At 35.7% G+C, this 6,639-nt stretch overlaps 1 pseudogene across 1 annotated transcript; it reads right to left on the bottom strand.

Annotated features, from left to right (window-relative positions):
• Positions 1-2,308: 2,308 nt before the first annotated feature.
• Positions 2,309-5,127, bottom strand: LOC104658570 (annotated as a pseudogene). Its single transcript, XR_004058404.1, has one exon. The product of XR_004058404.1 is annotated as a zinc finger Ran-binding domain-containing protein 2 pseudogene (transcript).
• Between the last annotated feature and the right edge of the window lie 1,512 nt (positions 5,128-6,639).

Raw genomic sequence — 6,639 nt, 5'->3', positions numbered from 1 at the left:
GGATGAGTTTGCGTCCTTTGTAGGGACATGGATGCAGCTGGAAACCATCATTCTTAGCAAACTATCACAAGAACAGAAAACCAAACACCGCATGTTCTCACTCATAGGTGGGAACTGAACAATGAGATCACTTGGACTCGGGAAGGGGAACATCACACACTGGGGTCTATCATGGGGAGGGGGGAGGGGGGAGGAGGGAGGGATTGCATTGGGGAGTTATACATGATATAAATGATGAATTGATGGGTGCTGACGAGTTGATGGGTGCAGCACACCAACATGGCATAAGTATACATATGTAACAAACCTGCACGTTATGCACATGTACCCTAGAACTTAAAGTATAATAAAAAAAAAAAAAAATACTATACTGTAAGTGGAGAAATTTATGTACATCCCAAATTATGGAAATCTCTAAAGCATATTTCCTATTAATATTTAGGATTTACTGTATAATACATCCTTGATCTTCACTAAAACTCTTACTGTGAGATGACACTTAATGAAACTATCAAAATAGCCATAGTCCTAAAAATAAAATATTTTTATATTATAAAAAAAAAAAAAAAAAGAACTGGAAAGTTATGCTCCCCTCGTTGAAGGTGGCGTATCTATATAAATGCTCAACATGGGAGATTTGGCCCTTCTCCATGATGTAGTAATTTGTTTCATGATTTATTTGTATCTGTATGGACTCATGGGTATTTATTTTCAACTTTGGATTTTAATCCTGTACTATTTTATTTATTTTCTTCCGTGAATTGCTCCATCTTTATGATGACTGGGAACTATTTCAGTTGACTCCTGTGCTCTTTTGACATACCCTCATCAATGTATGTAGCCATTTATTTTTGCATTTCCTTACTTTCTGGCACTACCGGAACCTACAGGCTCATCTTTTATGTTTCCTGTGTCAGCCCTAAAATCAGCCATTACTCTAGGGAGCCTTGGATCCTTTTATTGGAGAATTGTATTAGAAACTGAAATCTGGGTGCTTGGTGTGCTCATTTCTGCTGTGGTGTCATTTATTTGAGACCCCCTTAGCTGAGAAAGCAAATAAGTATATGTGTGTACTAATCCATGTATACATTTCTATAAATATTTACCATTATATCTATATTAAGCTAAACCTGAGTCATACCTATGTCTCCAACTGTAGTATCACATAGATCATTCTAGCTTCCTCACTTATCTGTAAACTCCCATTTCAACAATGAGAATCCTAGTTCCCACCATCTGCCATCATTTATTTAATTAGCTCACTCTCATATGCATATAAGTATCAGATTTATTAACCCATATCCTCATAGGAAACAACTTTATTTACTAAAGTTCAGTATTTATGTACAATGTATTTTACCTTTAATCTTTCTTTTATTTTTTATTTTAATTTTTGTGAGTATGTAGTATATATATGGTATAAGGTGTGTAAGATATATTTTGATACAGGCATACAGTGTGTAATAATCACATCAGGGTAAGTGAGGTATCCACCTCATATATTTGTCCTTTGTGTTGTAAACAATCCAACTGTACTCATTTACTTGTTTAAAAATGTTCAGTTGATATGGTTTGGATTTGTGTCACTGCCCAAATCTCATGTAAAATTGGAGGAAGGGCCTGGTGGGAGGTGACTGGATCATGAAGGTGGATTTCTCCCTTGCTGTTTTCATGACAGTCAGTGAGTTCTCAGGAGATCTGACGGTTTAAAAGTTTGTAATACTTCCTCCTTTGCTCTCTCTAACTCCTGCCGCCATGTGAAGAAGGGGCTTGCTTCCCCTTTGCCTTCCGCCATGACTGTAAGTTTCCTGAGGCCTCCCAGGCATGCCTCCTGTTAATCCTGCAGAACTGTGAGTCAACTGAATGTCTTTTATTCATAAGTTAGCCAGTCTCAGGTGGTTCTTTACAGCAGTATGAGAACAAACTAATACAACAGTTCAATTATTATTGACTATAGCCACCCTGTTGTGCTACAAAATACTAGATCTTATTCATTCTTTCTATTTTTTGTACCCATTGACCATTCACATTTCCCCTGTAGCCCACCCCCCACTATGCTTCCTAACCTCTGGTAACCATCCTTCCACTCTCTATGCCCATGAGTTCAGTTGTTTTCATTTTTAGCTCCCACAAGTAAGTGAGAACATGTGAAGTTTGTATTTCTGTGACTGGCTTGTTGCACTTAACATAATGGCCTCCAGTTCTATCCATGTTGTTGCAAATGACCAGATCTCATTCTTTTTATGGCTAAATAGTATTCCACTGTGTACATGTACCTCATTTTCTTTTTTTTTTTTTTTTTTTTTTCAGAGTTTAAAAATCTCTAGTTTATTTCTAACAAACACCACTTGATGCTTGACTCACAGGCTTTATTTACATTTGTCTACAGTATCATTTCCTTATGAAATGAACTAGTACAGTTTAGTTAAACCAAATGAAATCATAATCATCAGAATTGTCTGTAAACTACTATTAGCTAAATTATAACCTTGCATTTGCTTAGTACAGCCAAAGTTTTAAATACAGAAAGCACAAGAATAAACCAATGGTAACATGTAGAATCTAGATCATCTGGGTAATTTAGAAGGTAGACTTTCAAAAAGTCTGAGGCACAATTACAAGTGAGTAAAAGTTCTTGTGCAACCTACATAAACGCAGCAAAGAAAATTAAGACATACAAACATGGGAAAGCTCACTGTAAAAATATTATCAAAATATTTCTACATTAGATATTTTGCTTTCATTTTTAGATCAGCTGAAGAGAAAAACATTCATTTTAAAATAAAAACATATATTTTTGTTTGGTCTGTCTACGAAATATCTTAAAATGTCGTAATTTTTTATTTAAATTGCAGCAGACAATGTTATGGAAAAAAAACAAGGAAAAGAAATCAATATCCCATAACAAAAAGCCCCCAAGCACAACTGTTGATTTTCTTTGATATACTTACCTTGCATTGTCACTGGAAATACTGTTAAGAGAAACCTTTTTATTTTTTAAACCAGAAAACAAACTGAAGCTCACGTGACCAGATTTTAATTTTGAGAAATGAACTCCGAAAGCATTTTAAGCCATAACTTACTTCAAATGAATAGGAAAAATAATGATTTTTGCTTACATCATGTAGAGATAAGCATTCACTTGTTATTCAGAAGAAAATTGTATGCAGTATGTTTATAGTTAACATCTTGAGGCAAATGTTCACTTAAATTCACAATGTCTCCACTGGCCTTTCACCAAAAGAGAAATATACTTTAAAAGCTTACTTCAATTTGCTCATTGACTATGATTTAGCCTTTTCTACCATATCATATTTGGTAACTAGATTTTGAAGAATATCACACAAAGCTTCTTAAAACATTGGTAAACATTTTGAGATGTCTTTATCAAGCAACCATATCAATAGAGAAGAGATAGACTCTTAAGACTTTCTTTTTTGTCCCAAATTGTGTGTCAAAAAGGAAAATAAATCCCACTTCTCTCCTTGTAGATGTCACAAGATTCTTTCGCATTAAATGTGGAGCAAAAAAGTAAAGCTGGATAAAAGAGACACAATGATTCTAAGGCACCCTTAGCAGAGGGAATTTCAAAGACATTTACAGTTGGCTGCTTACAATATAGTTTAACTTTTTTTTTATGAGAATCACTTTGACATCTGTTAACAGCATAAACAGGTTGACTGTCTTTTCCACAAGTATGTTGTTTCCAACTAGTTTCCAGTCTTGCCTCCAAACCCAAAGTTCAGGAAAGCCTAAGTAATCCTGTCTTAGCCAATGGACAGGATGTATTTGAAAATGAGAAAAATGGGTTTAAATTAGGAAGCAAAGTACTTTGTTACAGCTGAAGTGGTTTTAAATGAAGCAAATGGTTGTAATAATGAATGACAGAGCATCTATTTTGGGACATTATGGCTTAAAATGCTATTTACTTTTAACTTCACAAATAAACACAGCTGTATTGTTTTGAAAAGCAATGAAAGGCATGCACCTCTACTAGCAGATTTAGCACTTCTGACCAAGTAAGACACCAACTTCTTTAAAAATATGCTTCATGCACTGAACTGGATTTTTTTAAGATGTAAATTTTAATACATTATTTCTTTTTTGAACTTGAACGGGAACCAGAATGGGATGATCCAGAAGATGACCTGTGGCGTCTTTCGGGTGACCGTGATCTTGTTCGTCTTTTTTTTGCGATCACCAGATGAAGAAGATCTAGAACGACTTCTCTTTCTGTTCCTCTCAGGAGAAGATGATGAACTTGAGTAAGATCTTTTTCGTGGGGAAGAAGAGCCCCTGTGGGACCTGGAGCTGGATCTTGATTTCGACCCACGAGATCTCGAACGTTCTCTGGAACTGGAACGAGATCTTGACTGCGAACTGGAAGAACTTCTTGAACGGGACCTGGACCTAGACCTTGAACTTGAGGGGGAGGATGAGCGTGATGAAGATCGTGAATGTGAAGATCGAGACTTTGAGCGACTTCGTCTATTAGATTTCTTTTTATTACTATCTTCTTCTTCACTGGCATCAAGATTATATTTTGAGAGATCAGCATCATCTTCATCCTCATCCTCATCCTCATCTAATTTGTATTTAGAAAGATCTTCATCCTCATCCTCTTCTTCTCCCTCTGATTCTTTATCTTCAACTTCCTTTAATATAGATGCAGGACCAACTGCTTTCCCTCTGTATTTCTTCTTTTTACGTCCAAACTCATCATATTCACCATCAGATTCTTCTCTTTCTATATATTCAACATTTTCTCTTTCATTAAAACCACCACCATATCCTGTTCTTTCTTCTAATTTAGCATACTTTGGAGTATTACACATATTACACTCTGATCTTCTGGCCCAATTCACATTGCTGCAAGTTTTACATTGCCAGTCATTAGCACTAAATAGGCCTCGGCTCTTTTCTGCAAGTGTCTTTCCTATTTCAGTGCCCCCAGCTTTCATCATCTTGGCCTCAGTTGTTTTCTCCCGACCACATCGATTACAGCTGGTTCTTCTAGCAAAGTTTACATTTCCACATTTTTTGTCAGGGCAAATCCAGTCCCCGTCACTGACTCGGAAATTCTTGGTCGACATCTTGAACGCCACCAGCACAGCCACCCGCAGCTATCCATTTTCTTTATCCATTTGTGTATTGATGGACACTTAGGTTGCTTCTAAATATTGGCTATTGTGAACAATGCTGCAAGAAACATGGGAGTGCAGGTATCTCTTTGATATATTGATTTCCTTTCTTTTGGGGATATACCCAGCAGTGGGGTTGTTGGATTATGTATTTTTTAGTTTTTCATGAAGCTCCAAACTATTCTCCAGAGTGGTTGTACTAATTTACATGACCACTCCTCACCAGCGTTTGTTATTGCTTCTTTTGGATAAAAGCCATGTTAACAGGGGTGAGAAGATGTTTCATTGTGGTTTTGATTTGCATTTCTCTGATGATCAATGATTTTAAGTACCTTTTCATATACCTGTTTGCCACTTGTATGTCTTCTTTTGATAAATGTGTATTCAGACCTTTTGGCCACCTAAAAAAATCAGATTATTAGCTTTTTTTTTCTGTAGAGTTGTTTGAGCTCCTTATATGTTCTAATTATTAATCCCTTGTCAGATAGGTAACTTGCAAATATTCTCTCCCATTCTGTGGGTTTTCTCCTCACTTTTCTGATTGTTTCCTTTGCTGTGCAGAAGCTTTTAAACTTGATGTGATCTCATTTGTCCTTCCCTTTAATCTTAAAGACCACTCATTTCCAGTGTTATTTAATACTTAAGCCAATACCTTTCCCTTCGTCCCTTTCAGTGAGGTTGTTTCATACATTTTTAATACAGTTAGATCCTTTCATCACATTCTGCATTACTTTCTAGGATCCCCTGACCTTCTAAATGATTTTTTAAACATAGTTTTCATTAAGGTTCACTCTTTGCAGTGTAAGTTATATGGGTTTTGACAAATGCGTAATGTCTTGTATCCAGCATTATATATTACACAGAATAATTTTACTGCACCAGAATTCCCTTGTTCTTCACCTATTCATCCTTCTCTTCTCCCTCTGAATCCTTGGTAACCAATTATCCATTTATTGTCTCCATAGTTCTTTTTTCTGTCCCAGAATGTCATATGATTGGAATCATAAAGTACATACCTTTTATATATTGGCTTCTTTCACATAACAATATGAATTTAAGATTCTTCCATGTCTTTAATGACATGATACCTCATTTTATTGTATCACTGAATAACCATTAATTATATCACAGTTTATTCCTTCAGCTATTGAAGATAATCTTGATTGCTTCCAACCTAAACATTTACATGTAGTTTTTTGTGTGAACATATGTTATTAAATCAATTGGGTAAATACCTAAGATTGCAATTGCTGGATTGTATGTATTAAGACTATGTTTAATTTTGTAAGAGATTGCCAAGCTGTCATCCAAAGTGGCTGCACTATTTTGCATTCCCACCAGCAATAAATGTGAGTTCCTATGGCTGTGCTTTTTGCCAGAATTTGGTTTTGTCACTTTTTTGGATTTTAGCCATTCTAGTAGGTCTTTGCCTTTACATATAAACTTTAGATCAGCTTGTCTACTTCCACAAAAAGCTTCCTGGGATTTGGACTGTGAT

Source organism: Rhinopithecus roxellana, chromosome 7 (genome assembly GCF_007565055.1).
Source record: "Rhinopithecus roxellana isolate Shanxi Qingling chromosome 7, ASM756505v1, whole genome shotgun sequence".
Lineage (NCBI taxonomy): Eukaryota > Metazoa > Chordata > Mammalia > Primates > Cercopithecidae > Rhinopithecus > Rhinopithecus roxellana.
Note: the sequence above shows the minus strand (reverse complement) of the source record. Positions and strands in the feature narration are given on the sequence as shown.